Source organism: Larimichthys crocea, chromosome XII (genome assembly GCF_000972845.2).
Source record: "Larimichthys crocea isolate SSNF chromosome XII, L_crocea_2.0, whole genome shotgun sequence".
NCBI classification, from domain to species: domain Eukaryota; kingdom Metazoa; phylum Chordata; class Actinopteri; family Sciaenidae; genus Larimichthys; species Larimichthys crocea.
In genome coordinates, this window is record NC_040022.1 from 11,524,065 (window position 1) to 11,538,699 (window position 14,635).

General features: G+C 40.0%; 1 long non-coding RNA gene across 1 annotated transcript; it reads right to left on the bottom strand.

The window, feature by feature from the left end:
- Positions 1–11,882: 11,882 nt before the first annotated feature.
- LOC113747066 (uncharacterized) lies at positions 11,883–12,641 on the bottom strand. Its single transcript, XR_003463307.1, has 3 exons — positions 12,536–12,641; positions 12,022–12,057; positions 11,883–11,933 (listed from the first exon to the last, which is right to left on the bottom strand). It is a non-coding gene; the product is annotated as an uncharacterized LOC113747066 (long non-coding RNA).
- Positions 12,642–14,635: the final 1,994 nt, after the last annotated feature.

Below are 14,635 nucleotides of genomic sequence, written 5' to 3' on the forward strand. Positions count from 1 at the left end.
AGCCACACACACTGTAACATTCATTGTCAAGGACATGATAAGACGTTATTGTCGTGACGTTGATACGTCACCTTTAAAACAGCCCACAGCCTTAGCAAACAATGTCCTTTGGGAGGAATGGTATTTGGAATAACAAAGAAAACCAAATGACGAGCAGACTGGACATAAGGAACCAACTAAAACTACCAAACCCAGATCCACATATTGTTTTTTGTTTTTGTTTTTAGATTATCCGGGAGGCAGAGGCAGGAACTGCCAAGATGGCTGCGCAAGCCAGGAGCCACCCCAACACTGCAGAAACCTTGTGGGTGATGTCAAGAGGCTGCGTTCATGTCTTTATACAGTCTGTGTGATGTGCAACCACTGCCCAATAAAAGTTGATCTGAACTTTCTTCCTGTACTAAACAGTATGATATTGCCATTCATCATGATGGGAATAGAAGTTTTTTTCGTATTTAATGAAAATACCGGTAATTCGCCAGTTCCTGTGTTAATAACTTTTCTTGTAGTGTTTGTTGTGTGTGCAGAGTTAGTTTTAGTTTGTGTGGCTCCCGTACACTGATTGGCTGGTTGCACTTCAATCGTGCAGGATTGCAATCGGGGAGCACCTTATGTTTGAACAGCCTGACAGTATTCCTCAGCTTGCCACTCATGTCTCTTTGTATCATAATTGTAAAATGTTTAATAACGTTTTTTTGGCCCGAAGTACTGAAGTAAGTCAGTACCCTGTGACAGAGGTGATGTTTGTCTGTGTTTTTTGTTATAAAGATGCAAGCCCACTCTCTTGTTAGTTTTACCTCAACTCTTTTATTTATTTATTTATTTATTTATTTTTATTATTATTAATCCTCTACCAGGGCGCAAGGCACAAGAGTAGATGGCACCTAAGACCTTTTTTCACAGCAGTCATTTTGAACATGAACAGTTAAGGTAAAAACACAGGTGTTTTCCACGATACACACTAGGGCGGTGTGTGGTGCCATTTGTGGCTCACTGGAAAGGCCTGTGCGTGCAAACAAATGGAAAGAACCTTAATTAGTAATTTCATTCAAATGGACTACTGTGAAAAAAAGGATCTATTCAAAAACTTCTCCCACCTGGCGGATTACGCACTATCTCTAGCTTCCGAGCTTTACTTCTGGTCATGTGGCGAATATACAGAGTAGTGTTTGTCCTTTCTGGCCCTTCTTACAATTTCCACTCAGCCCACGACTTTCAACATTTGCCACTGTCATGACTTCACAGGGTCCAGAATTGGACCCATGGTTTTGCATTTGGAGGTTCCCTGTCAACAGTTTTTTACAGACGTCTCTATATATAATGGACGTCTTTTAGTAATGTTTTTTGATCTCCAGGGGGAGGGTTTTGCAAACAATCCGCAAGTGGCCAACTGGACAATCAGAAAGCAAGGCTGATGGTGACACCGTATCCAGGGTTTCGTTGTCATGCATCCACAGATGAGGACATGGCAAACTTCCATATAATGAAAGACTTTAACAGTTAAACGCACTTATCGGACTACCAAAAAATATTATGTGGCTTTTCCTTATGTTCATTAAATGTCCTTGTGTAGAGTAATGGGAATACATTCTAAGGGCCTATGCAGTTTAACAAAGTCACATATAATCACACAGGTTACAGTCATAGCGAAATGGTATCATTATTGATCGCCAACACAAGGATACTGTTTCATGGAAAACTTTACCTATACAAGTGAAGCTTATTATGCAAATCTCGCTTTCAGGCTTCCAATTTGTTGCAGTCAGTCCGTTTGCATAACACCAGGGCAGCACATAAGCCTGCATTTCAGAAATGTTAATTGTTTTTGAATCAAATTAAATCAAAAATCCAATTTTATTTGTAATAGCCCAAGTCACAAAGGAAACATTTGCCTCAGGGAGCTTTACAATCTGTAACAGGGAGTGACACACTCTTTACCTTAAACCCTCGGTTCGAGTGAGGAAAAACTGCACCACAAAAACCCTTAACAGGGAAAAAATGTGAAGAGAAGAACCTCAGGGAAGACCACAGAGGCAGGACCCTCTCCGCAGGAGACACGACGTGCCAATGGATGTCACGTGTACAGGAACAATCAAACAAACAAATTGTACAATGACTGATTCAAAATGAAACAATGATTACAATGAAATGATTAAAAAAAATATACAGTAACAGATAGGTAGTAATAAGCACAGTAAATAATATATGTATGGGCGTCGTTGCAGGAATCCACAGCAGCAAGCCACGAGTCCCACGAGAACATGCTGGACGACAGAGCAAAAGCCACTCGGGGAAGTTTGGTAGTACAACATGCATTAAGAGACATGTCCACAGATGGAGAAGAGATAGATAGAATATAGATAGATAGATAGCTAGATAGATAGATAGATAGATAGATAGATCGAAGATAGATCAGATAGTAGATAGTAGATAGATACTAGATAGTAGATGATAGAGTGAGTAGATAGATAATAGATAGATCGATAGCTAGCAGATTAGAATAGAGATAGAGAGAAGAGAGAGAGACGTAGGAGAGAGAGAGAGAGGACGAGGAGAGAGGAGAGTAGGGAGAGAAGAGAGAGAGTCAGAAGACGAGAGATTTTTCGGTAAGGGAGATGTGTGCAAAATCTTCAACCAATACCGTGCCTGGCTAGCATAAACCCTGTGGGGGTCCCGCAGTCCTAAATCCTATGGCCGCATAACTAAAGGCTATGACCCTGAGCCAGCCCTAACCATGGCTTTATCAAAAAGGAAAGTCTTAAGACCTGGAAGACCTTTTCTTGTTTCTGTTTGATAGTAGATATTCACTCTGGACCAAAGGTTTGTGGCCGACACTGTCTTCTTTGCAGCCATGGCGCTAATATATTCTGACTGAACACAAACTAGGAAGGCGTGAATCTTTATTTTGAGCAGAAATGTTACCAGACCCTAGCAACAGCAGGGCAGAGTACAGAAACAGCCGAATAGGTTGGTGGTGGTGTTTATGGGGAAATGCAGCTCCACAATGCGCTGCATCAAGCACACATCGCTGGCTGTTTTGTCTACAAACCGACGCAAAAAAAACAGACTTAACCAGAGCCACAGATAATACAGCGTCCTATGCTTGACTCATACTGTTAACTCATAGTCCTTCAGAATAAACAGTTCCCATGACTTAACACTGTAATCACAGTAAATAGATAACAACTCAGTGCCCCATGTCACTGTTTGCAAAATATAGTCCTATACCATACAGGCTTTTGTCCATAAGGAAGTGGGTTGGTTTCAGCTAAACCTGGTTGGAAAAATGAGGACAAAATGTCATGTCATCATGTTCCTAATAAGTTCGATCAAAGGAGACTGTCAGCCTGAAAGCTAATCTGGGTTGTTTAAAGTCTGGTGGCTGATCAGTGTTACCATCTCCTTATTGAAATTCTATGAAATCCATTCTACTGAAGAAGGCACAAAGTATGATGATATCTCTACATGTTATCAGTACTAACCTAATGTTCCCCCCGCGAGGTAGACTGAACAGAAGGATACAGAGTGGAGCAAAGATTATATTTTATTGTTCTAATTATGGCCATGAGACGTCTACTATATGGATTTGTCACAACAAGCAACTTCATTGTTAACATCAGAGGGAAACATCTTGTGCAGCTTTCACCTACACCACCTAAAAAAAGGAGACATATAATTTGCACATTGGAGTGTTTTTTTTCTGTTTACACACAAGAGCCCTTTATTTCCATGATGATGAAAAATTCTTACCTACACACATCCAATGCAGATAGGTAGAGGAGAGGTAAACGTAAGTGATCCATCTGAATGTTTATTATAATAACCTTAATTAAGGTTTATATAATTCACTTTGAAGTTCTGCATAATTAACAGCGTGTTTGCTTTGAATGAACGGGTAGGTGCACCCAGGCCCGCCTTAGGTCCTTCGATGATCCACGAACACAAATTAGTCTTAGTCTCTTTTCATTTTGAATTTGCACAGAGCAAAGAAATGTGTGCGTAGTGTTAGTGTTGGGTTTTCTTCAGTTTTGGGTTTCTGGTTTAGTAGTTACTGTTTGATAATGAAAAGGTCTTCTTGGGTCTTGGGTGTATTGTGTTATTTACTTTCTCTGTCTTTGTCTTTGATTTAGTTTTTTTTTTACCTGGGACTGCCTCAGCCGTCTATTTTTTTTGTGATAGCATCCTTACAGGAGTTATTAAAGTCTGTGTGGCGTTTGCTCCTAAACAGACATTTAAATAATACTCAAATCAGTTGACGTACATTTGTACAAGTTGGAACAATATATTTTTCAACAATTATAATATGTTTCACATTTGAGTCATCTGACACACTATAGTAATGTAATTAGCTACATTATAAGTTAATGAATAGCCAAGTGGCTTCATTTGTGCCCTGAAGCATGAGACTAGTCTTGAAATCGATTATTCCCCCCACATCGGATACCTTTAAGTACAGGGGGGGTCTTCTCCAGAACTATGTATTGTAATGGTTAGCCCGAGGTCTTTTACTTTCCCACCATTTAGAACAAATTGTACTTTTGGTGATGAACAGAGGTCCGGTTTACTTTGTAGATATTGAAAAGAAAAATCAACATTAGCTCTATTATTCTAGCTTCAGTATAAAGTCATTTATCCAAAAATATTTGTCTATTAGAGCACCAGCTACTCCAAGACAGATATTTGAAGGCTGGTGTTCTCTGGCTTTTGCCTGTATCAATGCCACTGTTTGTGCATACATGTTTAATTAATGCTGATACATAGTCAATGACCTGGACATTAACAATTACAGATAGAAGATGAACCAAACTTTATTGGTATTTCTACTTTTTGTAAATGATTTTTTTTCTTGGTGTGCTGCGGCAGAGATTGCTCTTTAGGACAGAGAATACAACTGCTATTTAACTATTTAAAAAAAATACTAGTAACAATAAGAAATTGAATACATGAATGCTCAGGAGTATGAGCATTAGTGGCTGTTTAACCATTCAGGCTTAATGCATTATCAATTGAAAGTGGAAAATCCTTGTCAACAAAGCTGTCACGGTTCAAGCAGCAGCCAGAACACCGTGGAATGAACTCAAATGCAAACCAGTGGAATATATGGTGCAAGATTATTGGTTTATTAGCATAAGTGAATGTACAAAGCTTGAAGATAGTCAAGCAGGCTCAGTTCAAAACCAGGTAAGGCAATCTATGCAAGCAAACAAAGCTGTCCAATACGTCCAATGGAATACACGGACTAAGTACACAAGTGGAAGGCAGGTAACACGATAACAGGTGAAACTAATCGGATGGAACAGGCCATGAAAACGGTGGAAAACAACAACAGCAGGAAGATAAAGGACAGACACACGGAGAGAGAGATTTACAAAATAAACAGGAACACTGAACAAAAAAAGCCCAATCTTGTCAAGAGCACATTCTGTAGATCAATGATAAATGTATAATCAAATCAAATCAAATTCAAATCCATTTTATTTGTTAGCCCCAAAGTCACCAGTACATTTGCCTCAGAGGGCTTTCCCAATCTGTACAGGGTGTTACACCCTCTGTCCTTAGACCCTCGGTTCGAGTGAGGAAAAACTTGCCCACAAAAACCCTTTTAAACAGGGAAAAAAATGTGAAGAAACCTAGAAGAGCCACAAGGAGAGGATCCTCTCACAGGACGGACAGACGTTGCAACGGATGTCAGTGTTCAGGACAACTCAACCAAACATATTGTCAATGACTGATAAACGACAATTAATTTAATGTATATATGTAATTATAACTGGATCCCAAACTGATAAAACAATTTGTTTCCTCAACAAATCTAGACCATAAAGCATAGTGCAGATCCAAATCAGTACCAAATTGATCAATACATGTTGTAATAAATCATCCAATGTTAAGAATGTCTACATAACACTGTCCTGAGATAATCAAAAATACACAATAACAAACCACAACAATAAAATAAAATATACTAATAATAATAATAATAATAATAATATATAATAATCAATATACTAAATAGAGGAGGGCAGTCACCAGTTGAGCTCCAAAAATGGAATGTCTTCTGTCAAACTGACCCCTCACACCTCTACTAAATGCACAATGTACGGCACAACTTTAGGCACACAGATATTGAACCCATTGTTTGCTGTTAGTTTTCCTTCATCCATGACCCCCTGTGAATGTTTTCCATATCGCTGTCTCTCTACAGTAACTGTCAAGCATCTTAAGCAAAGGGCCGATGTACTTTACATATTGGTGATCTTCATCACTCCACTCTTCTTCCAACCGCTTGTTTGCGCGGAGTGCACGGTTCAATGTTTATGTAATCATGTTCCTCCTGCTCATGTTCATGAATGGATCCGGCAGTCACTGGAAGTATGGGAAGAGAATAATTATCACTTCTCTGAAAATCTTGAAAAAAGTTAAACAACACTAGATCTGTGCTTCCTCAATTGGCAGACCCTGACTTTGGACGGAGCTCCATGCTGCTTTCTGTAGTCTTCTTCTGAACACCATGCAGAACCACCACCAAGACCAGCAGCAGCCACCAGCAGGCCAACTGAAGAAACAGTGGCATGAAAGGAACTAGGAGAGAAAAAACATTTATTCCTTGAAAACATGTTGATTGATTTATTCGTACAAGCACAATGTGTTATTCTTGCTCAACCATGAATTGTTATGATATGAAAGACAACCTCAGGAGGAAGCCACAGAGGAGGGATCCCTCTTCCCAGGCGGACAGAGGTGCAATAGATGTTCACGTGTACAGAAACATCAACACAAACATATTGTACAATTACAATGACTGATAATAGTCCTCTGGCAGCATAAACTAAGGGATTGACCTGAGCCGACCCTAGCTATAGCTTTATCAAAAAGTACGGTTAAGTAGGTTTTTAATGGCAAGTTTTACTCACTCAACTAAAGTCTAAGGACAGAGGAAGTCACTCCCTGTAACATTGTAAAGCCCTCCAAGGCAAAATGTATTTTGTGACTTTGGGCTATTAACATGCTAATGATGTAGTAAATAATAGTAAATTATAGTAAAATATAAAAATTTATTACTGTGATCATTGATTAATATTTTAATTATTTTCCCTTGCCACTGCAAATATCCAATTTTTTGTTTTAAATATTACATTTATTCTTTGTGTTTGTGTTATTGACAGGAACAGCTGAAGAGTGACGGAAATGGAAATGCAGCAAGGGGTAATGGTTGGAATCAAACCTGTGCTGCAGGTACATGGGTACAGCCATGGTACATGGAATGACGCTCTACAAGGTGAGCTGTTTCTACTTAACTGTATTGTTATATATTTAGTTTTGAACACAGATTATATTTAAATATTTAAAGAGTGATCTGTTGCTTTTAACACTGAATACAGTTTTGTTTAAGTGCTCAGCAACCTGGGAAATACCCATTTATTTGGTGATTGGTGGAAACAGTGATATCTGTATCTTTGCTAAATACTCAGAGAATAATATGTTCCACTGGTTTAGACATGGGACTTGTTCCTACAATGGTCCAATAAACGCTAGCTTAAATTCTGTCTACTTACATTTTATGGTGACATTATCACTGCTGTCTCAGTAGAAGTGAATTTCCTGAGGACAGTGTGACTTCATACACACAGCTGTAGTTTCCCTGGTGTTCTACTCAGCTACGGGAAGTCAAAGGAGGCTGACTGGTTGACTGCTGGTTTGGTTGTGGTGATGTTGGAGCCAGAGAAGATGAGAATGAAATGGCCTTCTGAATATCTGGAGTTAATGGAGCAGGTGATGACAAAGCTGTAACCCTTGGTGATCTCTGCACCTTCGGACTCCAGACCAGCCCTTTGTTAGGAGATGTGTCAGGGAGATGCTGGGCTGCTGCAGTGGCACTGGGTAAAGAGACAACATAAAGACAATGAAGCGATCATATTAAGATCAATTCTGAAAAACACACATTATTAATAAAAATATATTTAAAAATCACTCATACACCTTGATGGTTTAATCACTTATCGATGCCTTAGGATGATTGATCCAAATAGCTAACTGTTGCTGTTTGACATAACTTCGACACAGAATAAATGTCTGTCCTGTGGCAGTTGTTTGTTTTTAACTACATGAAAGTGTGAAAATAGGAAAATTCCCCAAAACTGTGAAACAGATCACACACATTGGAATATTCCCTGGGTAGGACAGGAAACATATTTTATTATCTGTGGCTGTGAAGTGAAGTCAACGTGGAAGTGCCAAAAAATGCAGTTCCTCAAATGACCGCTTGGGTGGCTACAAAAGTCTCCATAAGCCCCAAGTTATAATGTCACACAGAGTGTTCACAGCAGAAATACAAAACGTTTACAGCCTGGTACAAAAAATGTAACTGAACTGAATTTCAATGAGTCTGACTCATGACATATGTGTCAGATATCAGAGATAATAAAAGTATGTAAACCTTTGTGCCAAGACTCAGCATTGTGTCTTTTTCACCCCACAGGCCTGTCAGTTAAACAGTTATTATGATTATTATTGTAACATGAATCAGACAAGAGATTCAGAAATGTTCTCACACTGAACAGATCCCACCAGCGTCCTCCCCGTGGTTACAGTCGTTTTGTCCATATCCTCCATGCTGACACTTAGTTAGAGAACTTTCATTTCCTGAAACGGCCACATAATCGAGCCAGATTTGTCCAGTTCCTTGCCCAAGCGGGCCGACTGATGGGCACTCAGTGCTGAACCACGCCAACTGTCTGCCACACCACCTGAGCATCATTTAAGTCCCAGCCATCACACAGACTGTTCCCCAGGTGTTGTTGTGATAGATTTCAACTCTTCCAGAGCACCGAGTAGATCCAGACCAGTAATCTGATCCGACCTAGACTCAAAACACAGAAGACAAATCATTGATGGATGAAACACATGGTCATGACAGAAACTGCTTTTGTAACACATTTGTCAAAAGTTAGATTAATTCACACACTTTTCATCTGACACACAGACTGTGAGAAACATCTAACACTTTACACAGTAGATCAAACATTTGATCAACATTTCCACATTGTTACTCTGCTGTTAAACTCTAAAAACCACTGCAGTGCAGTTACCAGCTGTTTTCCAGTGCTGTGTCTGAACAGCTCTGACACACATCATAAGTCACAATGAAGAGGTGACAGAGCTGATAAAATACAGAAAAGGAAAGGATACATTATTCTAAATACTTTATCTAAAACTTTTCTCACCTGACAGATCCACCAGCGTCCTCACCATGGTTACAGTTGTGTTGCCCAAATCCTCCATGCTGACACTCAGTTAGAGAACTTTCATTTCCTGAACAGGCCACATCATCACCAGATTTGTCCAGTTCCTTGACCAAAATGGGCCGACTGAGGGCACTCAGTGCTGAACCACAGTCCAACTGTCTGCACACCACCTGAGCATCGTTTAGTCCCAGTCATCATCACAGACTGTTCCCCAGGTGTTGTTGGATAGAATTCGACTCTTCCAGAGCACAGAGTAGATCCAGAACCAGCTAATCTGATCCGACCTAGTCTCAAACACAGAAGACAAATCATTGAGGATAGAACACATGGTCATGACCCAGGGACGTCACTAGGTTTAAGAAACTGGTGGCTTAGCCCATAGAGGAGAAAAGTTATTGCGCGCTATGCGCGCGCCGAAAAATTGGAACTTATGGTAAACTGTTACCAGTAACGAGTTATTTTACAACAGAGTAAATTACGTCTAACCAGCAGGTACTTTTTTGGAGGTAGTAACTGAGTAAAACGGTAAATATGGCTAAAGAAAATGGAAAAAAAATCCCAATATACATTATTTGACCCGCCCCAGCCCGCCCCGCCAATAAAGTGGAACATTCTCTACCCGCACCGTCCCGCCCGCGGGCAGACCGTGGGTGCCCGCGGTTTCGGGCCGGCCCGCGCATCACTAGTGTGGAGTCGAATCTTGGGAGTTCGCCCGAGAAACTACTACTTCGGCCCTGGAGAGACGGATCTCCCCTGTGTTTCCCGACCACGGTCAGGAAACGAATAGCGGGAATGGTTAACAGAAGTCATCTCAACTAGCTAGCAGCAGCTAGGAACTTTCAGAGCTGGCCAGCTGGGATTCAAACACGGAACATTTTGGTTTATTAATTACATGGAACTTTTCTGCTGTTAGCTAAGTGTTACTACCACAGTGATGAATGCTTACTTTATTGAAAAAGGCTCTAATGTCCATCCTTCACCCATGCGTTCGCGCTCCTCTTGCCGCTGTGAGGTTCGGCTCTGTGTACTTCAAGGTAAACACGCAAGCGGCAGTGAGCAGGGTCGCATGGAAAACATGGACTGGAATTTCAGTGATGTGGGCGTTCTCTAATGAAAAAGTGGAATGGATTGTATAATGACGCACTGAAGGGGCTCTCTTACCGTACCCGATGAAATGAGATTTATGATCATATTTTAAGTGAATAATGACAGTTTTATATGATTATGGTTTAAACTCATATTCTGGCCACTTTGTATTGCATAAATAGGCATTTTTTTTGTGAAAAAAAATAATAATAAAAAATAATAATAAAACACCACCAAAATTATTTAGGAGGGCTTGAGAATATTTTAGGGGGCTGAACCCCCCTAAAATAGGCCAGTGACGCCACTGGTCTGACAGAAACTGCTTTTGAACACATTTGTCAAAAGTTATGATTAATTCACACACTTTTCATGTGACACACAGACTGTGAGAAACATCTAACACTTACACGAGATCAAACATTTGATCAACATTTCACACTTGTTTACTCTGCTGTTAAACTCAAAAACCACTGCAGTGCAGTTACAGCTGTTTTCCAGTGCCTGTCTGAACAGCTCGGACACACATCATAAGTCACAATGAAGAGGTGACAGAGCTGATCAAATATACAGAAAAGGAAAGGATACATTTATTCAAATACTTTATTAAAACTTTTTCTCACCTGAACAGATCACACCAGCGTCCTCACCAGTGGTTACAGTTGTGTTGCCCAAACCCCATGCTGAACACTCAGTTAGAGAACTTCATTTCCTGAACAGGCAACATCATCAATCCAGATTTGTCCAGTCCTTCACAAAAATGGGCCGACGTAGGGGCACTCAGTGCTGTACCACAGTCCAACTGACTGCACACCACCTGAGCATCATTTAAGTCCAGTCACAATCACAGACTGTTCCCCAGACATTGTTTGTGAAGATTTCAACTCTTCCAGAGCAAAGAGTAGATCCAGAACCAGCAATCTGATCGACCTAGTCTCAAAACGCAGAAGACAATCATTGATGGATAGAACACATGGTCATGACGAAACTGCTTTTGTAACACATTTGTCAAAAGTTATGATTAATTCACACACTTTTCATCTGACACACAGATTGTGAGAAACATCTAACACTTTACACAGTAGATCAAACATTTGATCAACATTTCACACTTGTTACTCTGCTGTTAAACTCTAAAACCACTGCAGTGCAGTTACCAGCTGTTTTCCAGTGCTGTGTCTGAACAGCTCTGACACACACATAAGTCACAATGAAGAGGTGACAGAGCTGATCAAATATACAGAAAAGGAAAGGAACATTTATTCTAAATACTTTATCTAAAACTTTTCTCACCTGAACAGATCACACCAGCATCCTCACCATGGTTACAGTTGTTGTGCCCAAATCCTCCGGGCTGACACTCAGTTAAGAACTTCATTTCCTGAACAGGCAACATCATCAATCCAGATTTGTCCAGTTCCTTGACCAAAATGGGCCGACTGAGGGGCACTCAGTGCTGTACCACAGCCCAACTGTCTGCACACCACCTAGCACATTTTAAGTCCCAGTCATCATCACAGACTGTTCCCCAGCATGTTGTGATAGATTTCAATCCTCTTCCAGAGCACCGAGTAGATCCAGAAGCAGATAATCTGATCTGCACACCTCAGACACCATAAGACATAGCATATATATGTTTACATTTACAGATACACAGAAAACTACAGGAACTTTCACACAAGAGTGGACTGACCTGCAGCAGGTGATGATGAGGTCAAGAGAAGAAGGACTGTATGAAAGAGAAAAGAATATGTTTCACTACATAAGCAGAAATGTGTTGAAGCACAGGTAGTCTTTGTTTCATATTTAGATTCATGATGATACATTTCGGTTACATGGAGCTGTTTGTTAGAAAAACTAAAAATCTCAAAATTGTCTAATGGTGACCTGAGTCTGAAACTAAAATGAGATTTTTCAGATAAATCAGGGGGAAATGATCTTTTAGCAACAACAACACACACACACACACAACACAACACACACACACACACACCACACACACACACACAGATCATCAGCAACAACAGAGAGGTGTGTGTGTGACACACCTCTCTGTTGTTGCTGATGATCTGTGAGAACTGAACTAAAATTGAAATAACTTTCTGAACCGTCTTGTTTCCATAATTCCAAATTAGGCTTGGGGATCAGTGGTGAGGAGATCGTACCCACTTGGGAGACAAGAAGTGTTTGATTGAAAAGTTACTCACCTGAGAGCAGGCCTGGGAAAAGTCTCAACATCCTGGCATCCTGAAGCGTCTGAAGGCTCAGCATGGTTGGTATAGACACAGAGATAAAGTGCTGCTTCTCTGCTTGTGTTCCCAATATCAGGAGCTTTCTCACGCATACTGAGGATGTACCATAAAAAGATAAAGAGGAAGTTGAGGGCTAGCATTTCACAGCCCAACCTCTTAGTTTTTAACCACTCTTATCATATCTATCATGTCAAACCACAAAGCCATAGACTGAAAACAACATTGGGTCCTGCAGTTGCACAAATGTTACCAACCAGAAAGAAAACTCCCACTTGAAAATACATTTAATTTATCCAGACCTTTAACTGATATTTCTTTTCCAAATGTTTAAGTCAAACCTTGCACTGATGCAAACAAATCAAAAAGAACACCCTGTATGTTGAATGACCATATGACCATGTCCAACTGTTCAGTGCTTCAGTACTTATTGCATAACATGCTGTTCTCTAACTTTTTTTCTTTTTTAGATATACTTTAATAATCCCACGAACGGGGAAATTCTTTTTACACTCTATTTATTTACATGCATTTTAACCCAGATACACACACACGCAGTACAAGGCATAGACATGCAATTTTGGAGAGAGATGATGGAGTGATGGGCAGCCCCCCTGAGAAGCATCCAGCGAGCAGTTGCTCAAGGGCACCTCGGCAGTGCCCAGGAGGTGAACTGGCACCTCTCCAGCTACCAGTCCACCTTCCATATTTGGTCCATGCGGGACTTGAACCGGCCACCCTCCAGTTCCGAAGTCCCATTGGACTGAGCTACTGCCGCCCCCAACAAGGTGATTCAAAATCACATCAAGTGTCTGATCCATGAACAGACCACTAAATGTTCTGCTTCTACAGTTTGTATTTAAACAGTCCTCTTCATCATGCTGTTCACATTTTGACATCATGACACCAAGACGACACCCAACAATCCATCAACAGTACCTGGTCAGTGTGAGGCTTCAAACAGGAAGTCCTCAGAGGGAAGTTACCACTGAGTTTGAGTGTCACAGAATGTCATCAGCAGGTTGCAATAAGTCGACTTGAACAGCATGTGACGCCATAGTCAAGCTGTAATCAGTGGTGAAGGTCACTTGACAAGTTACCACTGTTGTATTTTTTTCCTTTCAGTATCGAAATTGTTTGAGATGAAGAAATTATCATTGCATGCTTCTAATTAAATGGCCTACTTTCATGATATAATATCACTGTAGCATGAACTTTTTACATTTTCCCTAAATTTCACCAAAAAGTTAAATATCCGTAACTTTTTGTGAGTAGTTTATATATATTCAACCTCAACATCACAAAATCACAGGAAAAAATTCAAACACACTCAAACATATTGAAGCATTTGAACAAAACAACCCCAAAATCACAGAATCCACAAAATAAGGAATACTACTAAAAATTCCAGGATTTCTTTTCTCGTTTCAGTCGTAGACCTTTTTTAATAAAAGACAACGAACAAACAAAAAAAACATGAATGAATGAATAAATGAATCAAAACACGATGATTTTTTCCCTTCAATTACAGTTACATACAGTTCTATGCAGGATGAGGCTGCTTTAGCAGAGAGTGAAGGCTCTGTGAGTATAGCTTGTGTTCAGGTTTTCACTGTGCCCTTATCCTGTCAGAGTTTAGGTTCATATCTTCAGGTTCATTATAACAATCATTAATGTTTGTTTTCTTCACAGAAGTGAATTAAATATTGAAATATAGACTGACTGTATATTTTTTTAATAGATGTCTTATAGTTTTTTCCAGTTGCTGAAATGACACGGATAGCACAAATATTTAAACTGACACACAGGGAGCAAAACCTCATCTCAAATCTCCAAAACTTTAAACAACATTTTCTGCTTTACACACATTTTGAATTCGAGTGGCTCTTTTTAAGTGTACTGAACGCGGTTTCTCTGCATAAGACACAACAATCTGACATAAAGTCACATGTTTGCAGTTTCAAAAAACATGCCATTTAAAATGCACTACATGAGCTCATTGGCCACTACATGTGCCACCTGGCCCAACATTGGTAATTATTACACTTCAATCAGGAA